Consider the following 19,916-nt stretch of genomic DNA (forward strand, 5'->3'; position numbering starts at 1 on the left):
CATTTGCTACTGTGGGCGTGCGCAGCAACATTGTTCAAGTGGAGGGTGGCGGGCTTCTCGTGCAGAAAGAGCCATGTGGAAAGGAGCCTGGGATGTCCATCTACGTGGGAAGGCTAAGGACAACTTGACGTCTCTGGGCACCTGAGTCTAGCCAGAACTGCTATCCCCTGCCGCGGTCAGCGTGCGGGTGCGAAAGGAAGCGTGAGCCACTGGTACTCCTCTGGCTTGCCATTGAGATCTACAGGCCACCCTCAAGCTCAGGTCGTTGCCTTGTTCCCGCAAGGAAACAGAAGTCTCTGCACTCAGGGTCAGAGAAGGAGTCCTGGCCAGGCCAGGCGTCTATGTCATGTTCAGCTTGGGAGGTGGGATATAGTTTAGGTTTGCCCTGATGGTCGGGGGAAATCAAATGGGCCACTGTCCCCGGGATTTGGGCGACGCTGATGGCGCCTCCTTGGGTTGTGTCCTGCTTGTGTGTTGTGTGTGGAGAGTTTGCAAAGTGCCTTAGGCAAATCCAGGGGATATCAAGCTACTTAGGTGAGGGGTGGATTCGTTTGGATCCTGCTGGAGAGAGCAAGGCAAGGCGAGCGGGAAATACACGGGAGAGTGTTGGCTAAGCCCACAGGCTTACTGTTGGGTGGATAGATCGGTATGGGTGGATATGTCGGTGGACATAGGGTTCCCGGAACTCTTTTGGGATATCTTCAGGAGCATTTGGAGCCCCTTGTAGGGAAGGAATACAGGTGCACATTCGTGGACCATCCCAACCTTTTCCTCTCCTTTCTCAATGTGCTTCACGGCGGGTCCTTGTTCCAGCGAATGGTGCCTTCACGGCACAGTATGGTGTCTTCTCACTGGGACCGATTTGGAGCCGTTGGGATGTTTTGTCCCTGTGTGGCCTCATTGCCCCTATGTTGAGGATGTTAAGGTGTTCCTTAGGACAGCCCAGCGTCATTGCTATACCAGGTCGGCATAGCATTCCCTGAGGTTTGGAGCTCTTCCCGGAGGTCTTTGGGCCCAACCATGCAGAAAGAAGGGAGTCGGCCACCAAGGCAACGCTACAGGTTTAAGGGCTGGAGTGAATGTGTGCTGCAGGGGTCATTTTGTCCTGCCACCTTCTGGTGCTGCGAGCCTGTGATCTCCAGCATGCATGGCTTCAAGCCAGAGAAGCCATGCCGGTTCAAGGGTCCAGGATGTTGGGTGCGTTCTCTCATTGCACGGCTGTGGGTGACACGTTGGTTCTGGAGGACCTGGGTCTCATGGTTTCTCCAAGGTCTTGTCCTTGAAGGGGAGAATGCGAATGTGCAAGGTGCTACGATAAGTTACCCAGTTGCTACAAGTGTTTGGCCCGCCATTTTGGGCATTGGAATGGCTCCCTTGCCATTAGCTTTGGTTGCGGTCCTAGGGAAGTTCCTCTGGCTTGGCAGGAGACCAGGAAGTATGCCTGCTGGTGAGTCTCCCTTGATCAGTCCAGGGGTTCTTCAGGTGCCCTTTGTCACGGGTCCCTACGAGCCGCTTTTGATGGAGGTCGTCTTATTCAGCCAAGGGCCCTTCCCTTATGGAAGATCTCTCCCCTTGAGGGCGTGTCCACTGTGTTTAATCATAAGGGCCAAACGCGTGTTTGTTCCCATAGAGGGCACTTGCTCTTAGGCTGAGGGGGCACAGTTGTCCTGAGGGTGTCTCAGGGGATCAGGACGACATCCTTTTGCTGTGATGGAGGGCAGATTGCTCAGGAGAGGAATTTCAGGGCCCGAGACCAGGGGGCTGTTGGTCGGTGGCACTCTTTGTCCTGATGGCCGCACGCTCTGAAGGCGCCAGTGCCACGATGCTTTCACGTTTGCCTGCGGACACACAGGCAAGATGGACAGTAAATGAAATGTTGAGGAGAGATAGAACACACAATGCTGGGTGGTATCGCCCTTTCCCTCGGTGCGCCTGTGCACCCTCCTCAAGCATGCGTGTGTTCTCTCACCCCGAGCCAGGTGGAATGCCAGGGAAGGAATGCCAGCAGCAGCCTGGGGCCATCCGTATAATCCCTGATACCCGTTGAAGTGAGGACGGTGTGGCAAGGCGAGGCCAGCCGAAGGAGTCTCAGAGGGGTGTTGGCGTGCATTCCTTGAGGATCCTGCTTTAACCCTTGTTGCGGTAAGCGACACTTCTTTGCTAAACCTAAAGGTTTGGCGATGGGAACGTGTGCACCGGGGCTACACCCTCACCTTCTGGTCTTTTCTCGGGGAACACGAGCTTTGATGCCCTGAGAACTGGCTGCATTTCCTGACCCGTGGCTCGGCTCTGGCCACTTCCGTACGCTGATATGATTCAGCTCGCTGGCCGTCCCATGGTGGAATCTGCAACTTTGCATGTCCACCGTTTGAGCATGTGCTTGGATCGATGATGACTCCCACAAATGCATTCCTTGGAAATCTGAACAAAATGAGTGAGAAATCCCTACCGTCTCCTCGTTGGAACTGAGGTCCAGCACGTGGCTCCCAAAAGGAAAGTAGGGAGAGGTTCACGTTGCATTTGCGGCCGTGGGTGTCTACAGCCACGTTGTTCAAGTTGAGGGTTGTGGTCATCTCCTGGGGAGAAGAGCCATTGGGAAAGGAGCCTGGGATGCCAATCCAGGTGGGAAGGCTTGGGACAGCGTGCCGTCTCTGGGTTCCTTGGTCTAGCCAGGACTGCTGTCCCCTGCCACGGTTCAGCATGCAGGTAGGAGAGGAAGCGTGAGCCATTGCTCGTCCTGCCACCTGCACTTGAGTTCTACAGGCTGCCCCCACCTGCTGGTCATTGCCTTGTGGCCTCAAAGAAACAGAAGTCTGTAGGCTCAGGGTCAGAACAGGATTCCAGGCCTAGGGCAGGCTTCTTTGTCATGTTCTGCATGGGAGACCAGATGCAGTTTAGCTTTCTCCTGCTGAGGGGAGAAATCAAATGGGCCACTGTTCCTGGGAGTTTGGCCAATCTGATGGCTCCTCCTCGGGTTGTGTCCTGCTTGTGTGTGCTGTGTGAAGGGGCTGGAAAATGCCTTAGTCTAACTTGGTCATGGCAAGCTTCTTTGGTGAGGGGTGGCTCTGGCATCTTGCCGTGACACGTTGGGATCCCGGTGGAGAGAGAGTAAGGCAAGGCGAGTGAAAGAGACACGTGAGATGGCTGGCTAAGCCCACAGGTTTACTGGTGGGTGGATAGATCGACGGTGGCCATGGGGTTCCCGGAACACATTTGGGATTCCCTCAGGAGCATCTGGAGGCACGTGTAGGGAGGGAATACGGGAGCACATTTGTGGACTGTCCCGCCTCTTTCCTCTCCCTGGTCGATTTGCTTCATGGCGGGTTCTTGTGCCAGCGAATGGTTGCCTTCATGGCACAGTATGGTGTCTCCTCATGGGGGCCGATTTGGAGGCCGTGGGGTGTTTTGTACCTGTCTGACCACGTTCCCCCTGTGTTGAAGATGTGAAGGTGTTCCTGAGGACAGCCAGGCATCGACTCTATACCCAGCCCACATAGCGTTCCCTGAGGATTGGAGCTCTACCCGGAGGTCATTGGGTGCAACTGTGCAGAAACAAGGGACTTGGCTGCCAAGGAAAAGCTGCAGGTTTAAGGGCAGGAGAGGATGTGTGGTGTGGGTGTCATTTTTCCTGCCACCCGCTGGTACGTCGAGACTGTGGTAACCGGCGAGCCTGGCCACAGGCTACAGAAGTCATACCGGTTCAAGTGTCTAGGCTGTTGTCTGAGTTCTGTCGTTGCATGGCTGTGGGTAACAAGTTGCTTGTAGAGGACCTGGGCCTCAGGGTTTCCCCAATGTCACGCCACTGATGAGGGTGAAAGTACCAGACACCACTGCAAGTTACACAATTGCTGCAAGTGTTTGCCCCGCCACGTTGGGCGTCGGAATGATTCTGATGCCATTAGCTTTGTGCGTGGGCCAAGTGTTGGTGGCCAGTCTTGGCAGCAGGCCAGGAAGTCTGGCTGCAGGTGAATCTCCATTGTTCAGTCCAGGAGTTCCTCTGGTGCGTTTTGTCACCGGTCCCTACAAGCTGCTTTTGTTGGAGGTCGTCCCATTTGGCCAAGGGCCGTTCCCTTGTGGAAGATCTCAGAGACCACATTTCCCCTTGTGGGTGAATCCATTGTGTGGGAGCGTATGCACCAGGAGTGGTTTGGTTCACCAGAGGGCAGTGGCTTTTACGCTGAGTAATCCCAGTTCCCCTGAGGGTGTCTCAGCAGTTCAGGATGACATCCTTATGCTGTGTCGGCGGGGAGGTGGCTCAGGCAGGAAAGTTCAAGGCCCATACCAGGGGGTTGATGGACGGCCGTGCTCTTTGTGCTGATGCCCGTGCGCTCTGAAGGCATCTGTGCCACGATGCATTCACGTTTGGCTGTGGACACACAGACATGATGGACTGCAAATGAAATGTTGAGGGGAGATATAGCGCACATCGGTGGGCGGTATCACCCTTTGCCTCTGTGCGCCCGTTCACTTTTATCAAACATCCCTGTGTTCTGTCACCCTGAGGCATGTGGTGGAGTGCCAGGGAACAAACACCTGCAGCAGCATTGGGCCCTCTGTATAGTCCATGATACCTGGCGAAGTGAGGAGAGTGTGGCAAGGTGAGGCAAGTCAAGGCAAAAGAGTCTCAGACTGGTTTTGGCGTGAAGTCCTTGAGGCTCCTCGTAGGAACCTTGTGGTGGTGAGTGGAACTTCTTTGCAGAAACCTAGATGTTTGGCCACGGGGACTTGTGCACTGAGACTACACCCTCACCTTCTTGGCTCTTGCAGGGGAACCCCAGATCTGATGCCATGATCCTTAGCTCCATTTGCAGCCCCGTGGGTCGCCTCTGGCCACTCCTGACTGCTGACATGATTGAGATCGGTGGCTGCCCCGCGGTGGAGCCTGCGACTTTGAACGTGCAGCCTTTGAGCAGGTGGATTGATGATGACTCCCATAAATGCACTGCTTGGAACTCTGAACAAATGAATGGGTCTCAGGTTTCTCCGCGGTCATGTCACTGACGGGCCTGGGGGCGAAAATACAAGGCGCCAGGGCAAGTAACCCAGTTGCTGCAAGGGTTTGCCCTGCCAGTTTGGGCATTGGAATATCTCCAATGCCAATAGCTTTCTGTGTGATCCAAGGGCATCGCCTCTGGCTCGACAAGGTTCCTGGTAGAAACCTTGTGGGGGTAAACGGAACTTCTTTGAAGAAACCTAGAAGTTTGGCCACGGGGACTTGTGCCGCGAGACTACACCGTCACATTCTGGGCTCTTCCTGGGGCACCCGAGCTCCGATGCCCTGAGACGTGGGTGCACTTCCTGCCCCGTGGCTCGAGTCTGGCCGCTCCCTACTGCTGAGAGGATTGAGCTTGCTGACAGTCCGCGACTTTGCACGTCCAGCCTTTGAGCAAGAGCGTGGATCAGTGAGGACTCCCATAAATGCATTCCTTGGAAATCTAAACAGAATGAATGAGCAATACCTACCGTCTTCTCATCCTAACTGAGGTCCAGCACGTGGCTCCCAAAGGAAAATTAGGGAGAGGTCCATGTTGCATTTGCTACTGTGGGCGTGCGCAGCAACATTGTTCAAGTGGAGGGTGGCGGGCTTCTCGTGCAGAAAGAGCCATGTGGAAAGGAGCCTGGGATGTCCATCTACGTGGGAAGGCTAAGGACAACTTGACGTCTCTGGGCACCTGAGTCTAGCCAGAACTGCTATCCCCTGCCGCGGTCAGCGTGCGGGTGCGAAAGGAAGCGTGAGCCACTGGTACTCCTCTGGCTTGCCATTGAGATCTACAGGCCACCCTCAAGCTCAGGTCGTTGCCTTGTTCCCGCAAGGAAACAGAAGTCTCTGCTCTCAGGGTGAGAGAAGGAGTCCTGGCCAGGCCAGGCGTCTATGTCATGTTCAGCTTGGGAGGTGGGATATAGTTCAGGTTTGCCCTGATGGTCGGGGGAAATCAAATGGGCCACTGTCCCCGGGATTTCGGCGACGTTGATGGCGCCTCCTTGGGTTGTGTCCTGCTTGTCTGCTGTGTGTGGAGAGTTTGGAAAGTGCCTTAGGCAAATCCAGGGGACATCAAGCTACTTAGGTGAGGGGTGGATTCGTTTGGATCCTGGTGGAGAGAGCAAGGCAAGGCGAGCGGGAAATACACGGGAGAGTGTTGGCTAAGCCCACAGGCTTACTGTTGGGTGGATAGATCGGTATGGGTGGATATGTCGGTGGACATAGGGTTCCCGGAACTCTTTTGGGATATCTTCAGGAGCATTTGGAGCCCCGTGTAGGGAAGGAATACAGGTGCACATTCGTGGACCATCCCAACCTTTTCCTCTCCTTTCTCAATGTGCTTCACGGCGGGTCCTTGTTCCAGCGAATGGTGCCTTCACGGCACAGTATGGTGTCTTCTCACTGGGACCGATTTGGAGCCGTTGGGATGTTTTGTCCCTGTGTGGCCTCATTGCCCCTATGTTGAGGATGTTAAGGTGTTCCTTAGGACAGCCCATCGTCATTGCTATACCAGGTCGGCATAGCATTCCCTGAGGTTTGGAGCTCTTCCCGGAGGTCTTTGGGCCCAACCATGCAGAAAGAAGGGAGTCGGCCGCCAAGGCAACGCTACAGGTTTAAGGGCTGGAGTGAATGTGTGCTGCAGGGGTCATTTTGTCCTGCCACCTTCTGGTGCTGCGAGCCTGTGATCTCCAGCATGCATGGCTTCAAGCCAGAGAAGCCATGCCGGTTCAAGGGTCCAGGATGTTGGGTGCGTTCTCTCATTGCACGGCTGTGGGTGACACGTTGGTTCTGGAGGACCTGGGTCTCATGGTTTCTCCAAGGTCTTGTCCTTGAAGGGGAGAATGCGAATGTGCAAGGTGCTACGATAAGTTACCCAGTTGCTACAAGTGTTTGGCCCGCCATTTTGGGCATTGGAATGGCTCCCTTGCCATTAGCTTTGGTTGCGGTCCTAGGGAAGTTCCTCTGGCTTGGCAGGAGACCAGGAAGTATGCCTGCTGGTGAGTCTCCCTTGATCAGTCCAGGGGTTCTTCAGGTGCCCTTTGTCACGGGTCCCTACGAGCCGCTTTTGATGGAGGTCGTCTTATTCAGCCAAGGGCCCTTCCCTTATGGAAGATCTCTCCCCTTGAGGGCGTGTCCACTGTGTTTAATCATAAGGGCCAAACGCGTGTTTGTTCCCATAGAGGGCACTTGCTCTTAGGCTGAGGGGGCACAGTTGTCCTGAGGGTGTCTCAGGGGATCAGGAAGACATCCTTTTGCTGTGATGGAGGGCAGATTGCTCAGGAGAGGAATTTCAGGGCCCGAGACCAGGGGGTTGTTGGTCGGTGGCACTCTTTGTCCTGATGGCCGCACGCTCTGAAGGCGCCAGTGCCACGATGCTTTCACGTTTGCCTGCGGACACACAGGCAAGATGGACAGTAAATGAAATGTTGAGGAGAGATAGAACACACAATGCTGGGTGGTATCGCCCTTTCCCTCGGTGCGCCTGTGCACCCTCCTCAAGCATGCGTGTGTTCTCTCACCCTGAGCCAGGTGAAATGCCAGGGAAGGAATGCCAGCAGCAGCCTGGGGCCATCCGTATAATCCCTGATACCCGTTGAAGTGAGGATGGTGTGGCAAGGCGAGGCCAGCCAAAGGAGTCTCAGAGGGGTGTTGGCGTGCATTCCTTGAGGATCCTGCTTTAACCCTTGTTGCGGTAAGCGACACTTCTTTGCTAAACCTAAAGGTTTGGCGATGGGAACGTGTGCACCGGGGCTACACCCTCACCTTCTGGTCTTTTCTCGGGGAACACGAGCTTTGATGCCCTGAGAACTGGCTGCATTTCCTGACCCGTGGCTCGGCTCTGGCCACTTCCGTACGCTGATATGATTCAGCTCGCTGGCCGTCCCATGGTGGAATCTGCAACTTTGCATGTCCACCGTTTGAGCATGTGCTTGGATCGATGATGACTCCCACAAATGCATTCCTTGGAAATCTGAACAAAATGAGTGAGAAATCCCTACCGTCTCCTCGTTGGAACTGAGGTCCAGCACGTGGCTCCCAAAAGGAAAGTAGGGAGAGGTTCACGTTGCATTTGCGGCCGTGGGTGTCTACAGCCACGTTGTTCAAGTTGAGGGTTGTGGTCATCTCCTGGGGAGAAGAGCCATTGGGAAAGGAGCCTGGGATGCCAATCCAGGTGGGAAGGCTTGGGACAGCGTGCCGTCTCTGGGTTCCTTGGTCTAGCCAGGACTGCTGTCCCCTGCCACGGTTCAGCATGCAGGTAGGAGAGGAAGCGTGAGCCATTGCTCGTCCTGCCACCTGCACTTGAGTTCTACAGGCTGCCCCCACCTGCTGGTCATTGCCTTGTGGCCTCAAAGAAACAGAAGTCTGTAGGCTCAGGGTCAGAACAGGATTCCAGGCCTAGGGCAGGCTTCTTTGTCATGTTCTGCATGGGAGACCAGATGCAGTTTAGCTTTCTCCTGCTGAGGGGAGAAATCAAATGGGCCACTGTTCCTGGGAGTTTGGCCAATCTGATGGCTCCTCCTCGGGTTGTGTCCTGCTTGTGTGTGCTGTGTGAAGGGGCTGGAAAATGCCTTAGTCTAACTTGGTCATGGCAAGCTTCTTTGGTGAGGGGTGGCTCTGGCATCTTGCCGTGACACGTTGGGATCCCGGTGGAGAGAGAGTAAGGCAAGGCGAGTGAAAGAGACACGTGAGATGGCTGGCTAAGCCCACAGGTTTACTGGTGGGTGGATAGATCGACGGTGGCCATGGGGTTCCCGGAACACATTTGGGATTCCCTCAGGAGCATCTGGAGGCACGTGTAGGGAGGGAATACGGGAGCACATTTGTGGACTGTCCCGCCTCTTTCCTCTCCCTGGTCGATTTGCTTCATGGCGGGTTCTTGTGCCAGCGAATGGTTGCCTTCATGGCACAGTATGGTGTCTCCTCATGGGGGCCGATTTGGAGGCCGTGGGGTGTTTTGTACCTGTCTGACCACGTTCCCCCTGTGTTGAAGATGTGAAGGTGTTCCTGAGGACAGCCAGGCATCGACTCTATACCCAGCCCACATAGCGTTCCCTGAGGATTGGAGCTCTACCCGGAGGTCATTGGGTGCAACTGTGCAGAAACAAGGGACTTGGCTGCCAAGGAAAAGCTGCAGGTTTAAGGGCAGGAGAGGATGTGTGGTGTGGGTGTCATTTTTCCTGCCACCCGCTGGTACGTCGAGACTGTGGTAACCGGCGAGCCTGGCCACAGGCTACAGAAGTCATACCGGTTCAAGTGTCTAGGCTGTTGTCTGAGTTCTGTCGTTGCATGGCTGTGGGTAACAAGTTGCTTGTAGAGGACCTGGGCCTCAGGGTTTCCCCAATGTCACGCCACTGATGAGGGTGAAAGTACCAGACACCACTGCAAGTTACACAATTGCTGCAAGTGTTTGCCCCGCCACGTTGGGCGTCGGAATGATTCTGATGCCATTAGCTTTGTGCGTGGGCCAAGTGTTGGTGGCCAGTCTTGGCAGCAGGCCAGGAAGTCTGGCTGCAGGTGAATCTCCATTGTTCAGTCCAGGAGTTCCTCTGGTGCGTTTTGTCACCGGTCCCTACAAGCTGCTTTTGTTGGAGGTCGTCCCATTTGGCCAAGGGCCGTTCCCTTGTGGAAGATCTCAGAGACCACATTTCCCCTTGTGGGTGAATCCATTGTGTGGGAGCGTATGCACCAGGAGTGGTTTGGTTCACCAGAGGGCAGTGGCTTTTACGCTGAGTAATCCCAGTTCCCCTGAGGGTGTCTCAGCAGTTCAGGATGACATCCTTATGCTGTGTCGGCGGGGAGGTGGCTCAGGCAGGAAAGTTCAAGGCCCATACCAGGGGGTTGATGGACGGCCGTGCTCTTTGTGCTGATGCCCGTGCGCTCTGAAGGCATCTGTGCCACGATGCATTCACGTTTGGCTGTGGACACACAGACATGATGGACTGCAAATGAAATGTTGAGGGGAGATATAGCGCACATCGGTGGGCGGTATCACCCTTTGCCTCTGTGCGCCCGTTCACTTTTATCAAACATCCCTGTGTTCTGTCACCCTGAGGCATGTGGTGGAGTGCCAGGGAACAAACACCTGCAGCAGCATTGGGCCCTCTGTATAGTCCATGATACCTGGCGAAGTGAGGAGAGTGTGGCAAGGTGAGGCAAGTCAAGGCAAAAGAGTCTCAGACTGGTTTTGGCGTGAAGTCCTTGAGGCTCCTCGTAGGAACCTTGTGGTGGTGAGTGGAACTTCTTTGCAGAAACCTAGATGTTTGGCCACGGGGACTTGTGCACTGAGACTACACCCTCACCTTCTTGGCTCTTGCAGGGGAACCCCAGATCTGATGCCATGATCCTTAGCTCCATTTGCAGCCCCGTGGGTCGCCTCTGGCCACTCCTGACTGCTGACATGATTGAGATCGGTGGCTGCCCCGCGGTGGAGCCTGCGACTTTGAACGTGCAGCCTTTGAGCAGGTGGATTGATGATGACTCCCATAAATGCACTGCTTGGAACTCTGAACAAATGAATGGGTCTCAGGTTTCTCCGCGGTCATGTCACTGACGGGCCTGGGGGCGAAAATACAAGGCGCCAGGGCAAGTAACCCAGTTGCTGCAAGGGTTTGCCCTGCCAGTTTGGGCATTGGAATATCTCCAATGCCAATAGCTTTCTGTGTGATCCAAGGGCATCGCCTCTGGCTCGACAAGGTTCCTGGTAGAAACCTTGTGGGGGTAAACGGAACTTCTTTGAAGAAACCTAGAAGTTTGGCCACGGGGACTTGTGCCGCGAGACTACACCGTCACATTCTGGGCTCTTCCTGGGGCACCCGAGCTCCGATGCCCTGAGACGTGGGTGCACTTCCTGCCCCGTGGCTCGAGTCTGGCCGCTCCCTACTGCTGAGAGGATTGAGCTTGCTGACAGTCCGCGACTTTGCACGTCCAGCCTTTGAGCAAGAGCGTGGATCAGTGAGGACTCCCATAAATGCATTCCTTGGAAATCTAAACAGAATGAATGAGCAATACCTACCGTCTTCTCATCCTAACTGAGGTCCAGCACGTGGCTCCCAAAGGAAAATTAGGGAGAGGTCCATGTTGCATTTGCTACTGTGGGCGTGCGCAGCAACATTGTTCAAGTGGAGGGTGGCGGGCTTCTCGTGCAGAAAGAGCCATGTGGAAAGGAGCCTGGGATGTCCATCTACGTGGGAAGGCTAAGGACAACTTGACGTCTCTGGGCACCTGAGTCTAGCCAGAACTGCTATCCCCTGCCGCGGTCAGCGTGCGGGTGCGAAAGGAAGCGTGAGCCACTGGTACTCCTCTGGCTTGCCATTGAGATCTACAGGCCACCCTCAAGCTCAGGTCGTTGCCTTGTTCCCGCAAGGAAACAGAAGTCTCTGCTCTCAGGGTGAGAGAAGGAGTCCTGGCCAGGCCAGGCGTCTATGTCATGTTCAGCTTGGGAGGTGGGATATAGTTCAGGTTTGCCCTGATGGTCGGGGGAAATCAAATGGGCCACTGTCCCCGGGATTTCGGCGACGTTGATGGCGCCTCCTTGGGTTGTGTCCTGCTTGTCTGCTGTGTGTGGAGAGTTTGGAAAGTGCCTTAGGCAAATCCAGGGGACATCAAGCTACTTAGGTGAGGGGTGGATTCGTTTGGATCCTGGTGGAGAGAGCAAGGCAAGGCGAGCGGGAAATACACGGGAGAGTGTTGGCTAAGCCCACAGGCTTACTGTTGGGTGGATAGATCGGTATGGGTGGATATGTCGGTGGACATAGGGTTCCCGGAACTCTTTTGGGATATCTTCAGGAGCATTTGGAGCCCCGTGTAGGGAAGGAATACAGGTGCACATTCGTGGACCATCCCAACCTTTTCCTCTCCTTTCTCAATGTGCTTCACGGCGGGTCCTTGTTCCAGCGAATGGTGCCTTCACGGCACAGTATGGTGTCTTCTCACTGGGACCGATTTGGAGCCGTTGGGATGTTTTGTCCCTGTGTGGCCTCATTGCCCCTATGTTGAGGATGTTAAGGTGTTCCTTAGGACAGCCCATCGTCATTGCTATACCAGGTCGGCATAGCATTCCCTGAGGTTTGGAGCTCTTCCCGGAGGTCTTTGGGCCCAACCATGCAGAAAGAAGGGAGTCGGCCGCCAAGGCAACGCTACAGGTTTAAGGGCTGGAGTGAATGTGTGCTGCAGGGGTCATTTTGTCCTGCCACCTTCTGGTGCTGCGAGCCTGTGATCTCCAGCATGCATGGCTTCAAGCCAGAGAAGCCATGCCGGTTCAAGGGTCCAGGATGTTGGGTGCGTTCTCTCATTGCACGGCTGTGGGTGACACGTTGGTTCTGGAGGACCTGGGTCTCATGGTTTCTCCAAGGTCTTGTCCTTGAAGGGGAGAATGCGAATGTGCAAGGTGCTACGATAAGTTACCCAGTTGCTACAAGTGTTTGGCCCGCCATTTTGGGCATTGGAATGGCTCCCTTGCCATTAGCTTTGGTTGCGGTCCTAGGGAAGTTCCTCTGGCTTGGCAGGAGACCAGGAAGTATGCCTGCTGGTGAGTCTCCCTTGATCAGTCCAGGGGTTCTTCAGGTGCCCTTTGTCACGGGTCCCTACGAGCCGCTTTTGATGGAGGTCGTCTTATTCAGCCAAGGGCCCTTCCCTTATGGAAGATCTCTCCCCTTGAGGGCGTGTCCACTGTGTTTAATCATAAGGGCCAAACGCGTGTTTGTTCCCATAGAGGGCACTTGCTCTTAGGCTGAGGGGGCACAGTTGTCCTGAGGGTGTCTCAGGGGATCAGGAAGACATCCTTTTGCTGTGATGGAGGGCAGATTGCTCAGGAGAGGAATTTCAGGGCCCGAGACCAGGGGGTTGTTGGTCGGTGGCACTCTTTGTCCTGATGGCCGCACGCTCTGAAGGCGCCAGTGCCACGATGCTTTCACGTTTGCCTGCGGACACACAGGCAAGATGGACAGTAAATGAAATGTTGAGGAGAGATAGAACACACAATGCTGGGTGGTATCGCCCTTTCCCTCGGTGCGCCTGTGCACCCTCCTCAAGCATGCGTGTGTTCTCTCACCCTGAGCCAGGTGAAATGCCAGGGAAGGAATGCCAGCAGCAGCCTGGGGCCATCCGTATAATCCCTGATACCCGTTGAAGTGAGGATGGTGTGGCAAGGCGAGGCCAGCCAAAGGAGTCTCAGAGGGGTGTTGGCGTGCATTCCTTGAGGATCCTGCTTTAACCCTTGTTGCGGTAAGCGACACTTCTTTGCTAAACCTAAAGGTTTGGCGATGGGAACGTGTGCACCGGGGCTACACCCTCACCTTCTGGTCTTTTCTCGGGGAACACGAGCTTTGATGCCCTGAGAACTGGCTGCATTTCCTGACCCATGGCTCGGCTCTGGCCACTTCCGTACGCTGATATGATTCAGCTCGCTGGCCGTCCCATGGTGGAAACTGCAACTTTGCATGTCCACCGTTTGAGCATGTGCTTGGATCGATGATGACTCCCACAAATGCATTCCTTGGAAATCTGAACAAAATGAGTGAGAAATCCCTACCGTCTCCTCGTTGGAACTGAGGTCCAGCACGTGGCTCCCAAAAGGAAAGTAGGGAGAGGTTCACGTTGCATTTGCGGCCGTGGGTGTCTACAGCCACGTTGTTCAAGTTGAGGGTTGTGGTCATCTCCTGGGGAGAAGAGCCATTGGGAAAGGAGCCTGGGATGCCAATCCAGGTGGGAAGGCTTGGGACAGCGTGCCGTCTCTGGGTTCCTTGGTCTAGCCAGGACTGCTGTCCCCTGCCACGGTTCAGCATGCAGGTAGGAGAGGAAGCGTGAGCCATTGCTCGTCCTGCCACCTGCACTTGAGTTCTACAGGCTGCTCCCACCAGCTGGTCATTGCCTTGTGGCCTCAAAGAAACAGAAGTCTGTAGGCTCAGGGTCAGAACAGGATTCCAGGCCTAGGGCAGGCTTCTTTGTCATGTTCTGCATGGGAGACCAGATGCAGTTTAGCTTTCTCCTGCTGAGGGGAGAAATCAAATGGGCCACTGTTCCTGGGAGTTTGGCCAATCTGATGGCTCCTCCTCGGGTTGTGTCCTGCTTGTGTGTGCTGTGTGAAGGGGCTGGAAAATGCCTTAGTCAAACTTGGTCACGGCAAGCTTCTTTGGTGAGGGGTGGCTCTGGCATCTTGCCGTGACACGTTGGGATCCCGGTGGAGAGAGAGTAAGGCAAGGCGAGTGAAAGAGACACGTGAGATGGCTGGCTAAGCCCACAGGTTTACTGGTGGGTGGATAGATCGACGGTGGCCATGGGGTTCCCGGAACACATTTGGGATTCCCTCAGGAGCATCTGGAGGCACGTGTAGGGAGGGAATACGGGAGCACATTTGTGGACTGTCCCGCCTCTTTCCTCTCCTTGGTCGATTTGCTTCATGGCGGGTTCTTGTGCCAGCGAATGGTTGCCTTCATGGCACAGTATGGTGTCTCCTCATGGGGGCCGATTTGGAGGCCTTGGGGTGTTTGGTCCCTGTCTGACCACGTTCCCCCTGTGTTGAAGATGTGAAGGTGTTCCTGAGGACAGCCAGGCATCGATTCTATACCCAGCCCACATAGCGTTCCCTGAGGATTGGAGCTCTACCCGGAGGTCATTGGGTGCAACCGTGCAGAAACAAGGGAGTTGGCTGCCAAGGAAAAGCTGCAGGTTTAAGGGCAGGAGAGGATGTGTGGTGTGGGTGTCATTTTTCCTGCCACCCGCTGGTACGTCGAGACTGTGGTAACCGGCGAACCTGGCCACAGGCTACAGAAGTCATACCGGTTCAAGTGTCTAGGCTGTTGTCTGAGTTCTGTCGTTGCATGGCTGTGGGTAACAAGTTGCTTGTAGAGGACCTGGGCCTCAGGGTTTCCCCAATGTCACGCCACTGATGAGGGTGAAAGTACCAGACACCACTGCAAGTTACACAATTGCTGCAAGTGTTTGCCCCGCCACGTTGGGCGTCGGAATGATTCTGATGCCATTAGCTTTGTGCGTGGGCCAAGTGTTGGTGGCCAGTCTTGGCAGCAGGCCAGGAAGTATGGCTGCAGGTGAATCTCCATTGTTCAGTCCAGGAGTTTCTCTGGTGCGTTTTGTCACTGGTCCCTACAAGCGGCTTTTGTTGGAGGTCGTCCCATTTGGCCAAGGGCCGTTCCCTTGTTGAAGATCTCAGGGACCACATTTCCCCTTGAGGGTGAATCCATTGTGTGGAAGCGTATGTGCCAGGAGTGGTTTGGTTCCCCAGAGGGCAGTGGCTTTTACGCTGAGTAATCCCAGTTCCCCTGAGGGTGTCTCAGCAGTTCAGGATGACATCCTTATGCTGTGTCGGCAGGGAGGTGGCTCAGGCAGGAACGTTCAAGGCCCATACCGGGGGGATGATGGACGGCCGTGCTCTTTGTGCTGATGCCCGTGCGCTCTGAAGGCATCTGTGCCACGATGCATTCACGTTTGGCTGTGGACAAACAGACATGATGGACTGCAAATGAAATGTTGAGGGGAGATATAGCGCACATCGGTGGGCGGTATCACCCTTTGCCTCTGTGCGCCCGTTCACTTTTCTCAAACATCCCTGTGTTCTGTCACCCTGAGGCATGTGGTGGAGTGCCAGGGAACAAACACCTGCAGCAGCATTGGGCCCTCTGTATAGTCCATGATACCTGGCGAAGTGAGGAGAGTGCGGCAAGGTGAGGCAAGTCAAGGCAAAAGAGTCTCAGAGTGGTTTTGGCGTGAAGTCCTTGAGGCTCCTCGTAGGAACCTTGTGGTGGTGAGTGGAACTTCTTTGCAGAAACCTAGATGTTTGGCCACGGGGACTTGTGCACTGAGACTACACCCTCACCTTCTTGGCTCTTGCAGGGGAACCCCAGATCTGATGCCATGATCCTTAGCTCCATTTGCAGCCCCGTGGGTCGCCTCTGGCCACTCCTGACTGCTGACATGATTGAGATCGGTGGCTGCCCCGCCCTGGAGCCTGTGACTTTAAACGTGCAGCCTTTGAGCAGGTGGATTGATGATGACTCCCATAAATGCACTGCTTGGAACTCTGAACAAATGAATGGGTCTCAGGTTTCTCCGCGGTCATGTCACTGACGGGCCTGGGGGCGAAAATACAAGGCCCCAGGGCAAGTAACCCAGTTGCTGCAAGGGTTTGCCCTGCCAGTTTGGGCATTGGAATATCTCCAATGCCAATAGCTTTCTGTGTGATCCAAGGGCATCGCCTCTGGCTCGACAAGGTTCCTGGTAGAAACCTTGTGGGGGTAAACGGAACTTCTTTGAAGAAACCTAGAAATTTGGCCATGGGGACTTGTACCGCGAGACTACACCGTCACATTCTGGGCTCTTCCTGGGGCACCCGAGCTCCGATGCCCTGAGACGTGGGTGCACTTCCTGCCCCGTGGCTCGAGTCTGGCCGCTCCCTACTGCTGAGAGGATTGAGCTTGCTGACAGTCCGCGACTTTGCACGTCCAGCCTTTGAGCAGGAGCATGGATCAGTGATGACTCCCATAAATGCATTCCTTGGAAATCTAAACAAAATGAATGAGCAATACATACCGTCTTCTCATCCTAACTGAGGTCCAGCACGTGGCTCCCAAAGGAAAATTAGGGAGAGGTCCATGTTGCATTTGCTACTGTGGGCATGCGCAGCAACATTGTTCAAGTGGAGGGTGGCGGGCTTCTCGTGCAGAAAGAGCCATGTGGAAAGGAGCCTGGGATGTCCATCTACGTGGGAAGGCTAAGGACAACTTGACGTCTCTGGGCACCTGAGTCTAGCCAGAACTGCTATCCCCTGCCGCGGTCAGCGTGCGGGTGCGAAAGGAAGCGTGAGCCACTGGTACTCCTCTGGCTTGCCATTGAGATCTACAGGCCACCCTCAAGCTCAGGTCATTGCCTTGTTCCCGCAAGGAAACAGAAGTCTCTCCACTCAGGGTCAGAGAAGGAGTCCTGGCCAGGCCAGGCGTCTATGTCATGTTCAGCTTGGAAGGTGGGATATAGTTCAGGTTTGCCCTGATGGTCGGGGGAAATCAAATGGGCCACTGTCCCCGGGATTTGGGCGACGCTGATGGCGCCTCCTTGGGTTGTGTCCTGCTTGTGTGTTGTGTGTGGAGAGTTTGCAAAGTGCCTTAGGCAAATCCAGGGGATATCAAGCTACTTAGGTGAGGGGTGGATTCGTTTGGATCCTGCTGGAGAGAGCAAGGCAAGGCGAGCGGGAAATACACGGGAGAGTGTTGGCTAAGCCCACAGGCTTACTGTTGGGTGGATAGATCGGTATGGGTGGATATGTCGGTGGACATAGGGTTCCCGGAACTCTTTTGGGATATCTTCAGGAGCATTTGGAGCCCCTTGTAGGGAAGGAATACAGGTGCACATTCGTGGACCATCCCAACCTTTTCCTCTCCTTTCTCAATGTGCTTCACGGCGGGTCCTTGTTCCAGCGAATGGTGCCTTCACGGCACAGTATGGTGTCTTCTCACTGGGACCGATTTGGAGCCGTTGGGATGTTTTGTCCCTGTGTGGCCTCATTGCCCCTATGTTGAGGATGTTAAGGTGTTCCTTAGGACAGCCCAGCGTCATTGCTATACCAGGTCGGCATAGCATTCCCTGAGGTCTGGAGCTCTTCCCGGAGGTCTTTGGGCCCAGCCATGCAGAAAGAAGGGAGTCGGCCGCCAAGGCAACGCTACAGGTTTAAGGGCTGGAGTGAATGTGTGCTGCAGGGGTCATTTTGTCCTGCCACCTTCTGGTGCTGCGAGCCTGTGATCTCCAGCATGCATGGCTTCAAGCCAGAGAAGCCATGCCGGTTCAAGGGTCCAGGATGTTGGGTGCGTTCTCTCATTGCACGGCTGTGGGTGACACGTTGGTTCTGGAGGACCTGGGTCTCATGGTTTCTCCAAGGTCTTGTCCTTGAAGGGGAGAATGCGAATGTGCAAGGTGCTACGATAAGTTACCCAGTTGCTACAAGTGTTTGGCCCGCCATTTTGGGCATTGGAATGGCTCCCTTGCCATTAGCTTTGGTTGCGGTCCTAGGGAAGTTCCTCTGGCTTGGCAGGAGACCAGGAAGTATGCCTGCTGGTGAGTCTCCCTTGATCAGTCCAGGGGTTCTTCAGGTGCCCTTTGTCACGGGTCCCTACGAGCCGCTTTTGATGGAGGTCGTCTTATTCAGCCAAGGGCCCTTCCCTTATGGAAGATCTCTCCCCTTGAGGGCGTGTCCACTGTGTTTAATCATAAGGGCCAAACGCGTGTTTGTTCCCATAGAGGGCACTTGCTCTTAGGCTGAGGGGGCACAGTTGTCCTGAGGGTGTCTCAGGGGATCAGGAAGACATCCTTTTGCTGTGATGGAGGGCAGATTGCTCAGGAGAGGAATTTCAGGGCCCGAGACCAGGGGGCTGTTGGTCGGTGGCACTCTTTGTCCTGATGGCCGCACGCTCTGAAGGCGCCAGTGCCACGATTCTTTCACGTTTGCCTGCGGACACACAGGCAAGATGGACAGTAAATGAAATGTTGAGGAGAGATAGAACACACAATGCTGGGTGGTATCGCCCTTTCCCTCGGTGCGCCTGTGCACCCTCCTCAAGCATGCGTGTGTTCTCTCACCCCGAGCCAGGTGGAATGCCAGGGAAGGAATGCCAGCAGCAGCCTGGGGCCATCCGTATAATCCCTGATACCCGTTGAAGTGAGGACGGTGTGGCAAGGCGAGGCCAGCCGAAGGAGTCTCAGAGGGGTGTTGGCGTGCATTCCTTGAGGATCCTGCTTTAACCCTTGTTGCGGTAAGCGACACTTCTTTGCTAAACCTAAAGGTTTGGCGATGGGAACGTGTGCACCGGGGCTACACCCTCACCTTCTGGTCTTTTCTCGGGGAACACGAGCTTTGATGCCCTGAGAACTGGCTGCATTTCCTGACCCGTGGCTCGGCTCTGGCCACTTCCGTACGCTGATATGATTCAGCTCGCTGGCCGTCCCATGGTGGAATCTGCAACTTTGCATGTCCACCGTTTGAGCATGTGCTTGGATCGATGATGACTCCCACAAATGCATTCCTTGGAAATCTGAACAAAATGAGTGAGAAATCCCTACCGTCTCCTCGTTGGAACTGAGGTCCAGCACGTGGCTCCCAAAAGGAAAGTAGGGAGAGGTTCACGTTGCATTTGCGGCCGTGGGTGTCTACAGCCACGTTGTTCAAGTTGAGGGTTGTGGTCATCTCCTGGGGAGAAGAGCCATTGGGAAAGGAGCCTGGGATGCCAATCCAGGTGGGAAGGCTTGGGACAGCGTGCCGTCTCTGGGTTCCTTGGTCTAGCCAGGACTGCTGTCCCCTGCCACGGTTCAGCATGCAGGTAGGAGAGGAAGCGTGAGCCATTGCTCGTCCTGCCACCTGCACTTGAGTTCTACAGGCTGCCCCCACCTGCTGGTCATTGCCTTGTGGCCTCAAAGAAACAGAAGTCTGTAGGCTCAGGGTCAGAACAGGATTCCAGGCCTAGGGCAGGCTTCTTTGTCATGTTCTGCATGGGAGACCAGATGCAGTTTAGCTTTCTCCTGCTGAGGGGAGAAATCAAATGGGCCACTGTTCCTGGGAGTTTGGCCAATCTGATGGCTCCTCCTCGGGTTGTGTCCTGCTTGTGTGTGCTGTGTGAAGGGGCTGGAAAATGCCTTAGTCTAACTTGGTCATGGCAAGCTTCTTTGGTGAGGGGTGGCTCTGGCATCTTGCCGTGACACGTTGGGATCCCGGTGGAGAGAGAGTAAGGCAAGGCGAGTGAAAGAGACACGTGAGATGGCTGGCTAAGCCCACAGGTTTACTGGTGGGTGGATAGATCAACGGTGGCCATGGGGTTCCCGGAACACATTTGGGATTCCCTCAGGAGCATCTGGAGGCACGTGTAGGGAGGGAATACGGGAGCACATTTGTGGACTGTCCCGCCTCTTTCCTCTCCCTGGTCGATTTGCTTCATGGCGG

The 19,916-nt window shown here is 55.0% G+C and overlaps 10 non-coding genes across 10 annotated transcripts; all 10 read left to right on the top strand.

Moving 5' to 3' along the window:
- The first annotated feature begins 2,382 nt into the window (after positions 1-2,382).
- Positions 2,383-2,474, top strand: LOC132361619 (small nucleolar RNA SNORD116). Its single transcript, XR_009501894.1, has one exon. It is a non-coding gene; the product is annotated as a small nucleolar RNA SNORD116 (small nucleolar RNA).
- A 2,441-nt stretch (positions 2,475-4,915) lies between these two features.
- On the top strand, positions 4,916-5,007 carry LOC132361332 (small nucleolar RNA SNORD116). The gene has a single exon (XR_009501637.1). It is a non-coding gene; the product is annotated as a small nucleolar RNA SNORD116 (small nucleolar RNA).
- A 389-nt stretch (positions 5,008-5,396) lies between these two features.
- On the top strand, positions 5,397-5,488 carry LOC132360991 (small nucleolar RNA SNORD116). Its single transcript, XR_009501308.1, has one exon. It is a non-coding gene; the product is annotated as a small nucleolar RNA SNORD116 (small nucleolar RNA).
- Positions 5,489-7,913: 2,425 nt separating this feature from the next.
- Positions 7,914-8,005, top strand: LOC132361620 (small nucleolar RNA SNORD116). The gene has a single exon (XR_009501895.1). It is a non-coding gene; the product is annotated as a small nucleolar RNA SNORD116 (small nucleolar RNA).
- Positions 8,006-10,446: 2,441 nt separating this feature from the next.
- LOC132361333 (small nucleolar RNA SNORD116) lies at positions 10,447-10,538 on the top strand. Its single transcript, XR_009501638.1, has one exon. It is a non-coding gene; the product is annotated as a small nucleolar RNA SNORD116 (small nucleolar RNA).
- Positions 10,539-10,927: 389 nt separating this feature from the next.
- LOC132360992 (small nucleolar RNA SNORD116) lies at positions 10,928-11,019 on the top strand. Its single transcript, XR_009501309.1, has one exon. It is a non-coding gene; the product is annotated as a small nucleolar RNA SNORD116 (small nucleolar RNA).
- A 2,425-nt stretch (positions 11,020-13,444) lies between these two features.
- Positions 13,445-13,536, top strand: LOC132361621 (small nucleolar RNA SNORD116). The gene has a single exon (XR_009501896.1). It is a non-coding gene; the product is annotated as a small nucleolar RNA SNORD116 (small nucleolar RNA).
- Positions 13,537-15,977: 2,441 nt separating this feature from the next.
- On the top strand, positions 15,978-16,069 carry LOC132361334 (small nucleolar RNA SNORD116). The gene has a single exon (XR_009501639.1). It is a non-coding gene; the product is annotated as a small nucleolar RNA SNORD116 (small nucleolar RNA).
- A 389-nt stretch (positions 16,070-16,458) lies between these two features.
- On the top strand, positions 16,459-16,550 carry LOC132361841 (small nucleolar RNA SNORD116). The gene has a single exon (XR_009502107.1). It is a non-coding gene; the product is annotated as a small nucleolar RNA SNORD116 (small nucleolar RNA).
- Positions 16,551-18,975: 2,425 nt separating this feature from the next.
- LOC132361622 (small nucleolar RNA SNORD116) lies at positions 18,976-19,067 on the top strand. The gene has a single exon (XR_009501897.1). It is a non-coding gene; the product is annotated as a small nucleolar RNA SNORD116 (small nucleolar RNA).
- The last annotated feature ends 849 nt before the right edge of the window (positions 19,068-19,916 follow it).

The sequence above is a fragment of the Balaenoptera ricei genome, chromosome 2 (genome assembly GCF_028023285.1).
Source record: "Balaenoptera ricei isolate mBalRic1 chromosome 2, mBalRic1.hap2, whole genome shotgun sequence".
Taxonomy (NCBI): domain Eukaryota; kingdom Metazoa; phylum Chordata; class Mammalia; order Artiodactyla; family Balaenopteridae; genus Balaenoptera; species Balaenoptera ricei.